Source organism: Chiloscyllium plagiosum, unplaced genomic scaffold (assembly GCF_037043375.1).
Source record: "Chiloscyllium plagiosum isolate Xiang-an unplaced genomic scaffold, Cpla_swu_hap1 HiC_scaffold_25, whole genome shotgun sequence".
NCBI lineage: Eukaryota > Metazoa > Chordata > Chondrichthyes > Orectolobiformes > Hemiscylliidae > Chiloscyllium > Chiloscyllium plagiosum.
This window is the reverse complement of record NW_028270163.1, coordinates 62,036,226-62,037,597: the sequence shown is the minus strand read 5'-3', so window position 1 is coordinate 62,037,597 and position 1,372 is coordinate 62,036,226.

Genomic DNA, 1,372 nt, shown 5'->3' with positions numbered 1-1,372 from the left:
ACACTCACACTCACACACAGACACTCACACTCACGCACACTCACACTCACACACACCCACTCACACACACACTCACACACACACTCACACACTCACACACACCCACTCACACACACACACTCACACACTCACACTCACACACCCCCACTCACACACACACTCACACTCACACACACAAACTCACACACACACACACACTCACACTCACACACTCACACTCACACACTCACACTCACACACACACACTCACACACACACTCACACACTCACACTCACACACATACACACTCACACACAGACACTCACTCACACACACACACACTCACACACACACTCACACTCACACACACTCACACACAGACACTCACACTCACACACACACCCACTCTCACACACACAGACACTCACACACAGACACTCACACACACACTCACACACACTCACACTCACACACAGACACTCACACTCACACACACACACACACTCACACTCACACACAGACACTCACTCACACACACACTCACACACACACACTCACACTCACACACAGACACTCACACTCACACTCACACACACTCACACTCACACTCACACACTCAGACTCACACACACTCACACTCACACACACACTCACACACACACACTCACACACGCACACTCACACTCACACACACCCACACACACACACACACACACAGACACTCACACACTCACACTCACACACACACTCCCACACACACACTCACACACACACTCACACTCACACACACACACAAACACAAACTCACACACACACTCCCACTCACACACTCACATACACACACACCCACACTCTCACACACACACTCACACACACACTCACACCCACTCACACACACACTTCCACTCACACACACCCACTCACACCCACTCACACACACACTCACACACACACTCACACACACACTCACTCACACATACACTCACACACACACACTCACACTCACACACACCCACTCACACCCACTCACACACACACTCACACACACACACTCACACCCACTCACACACACACTTACACTCACACACTCACACTCTCACCCACTCACACACCCACTCACACACACACTCACACTCACACCCACTCACACACTCACACTCACACTCACACACACTCACACTCACACTCACACACAGACACTCACACACACACACAGACACTCACACTCACACCCACTCACACACACTCTCACTCACTCTCACTCACTCACACACACACCCACACACTCACACACACTCACACACACACTCACTCACACACACTCACACTCACACACTCACACTCACACACTCACACTCACACACAGACACACACTCTCACTCACTCTCACTC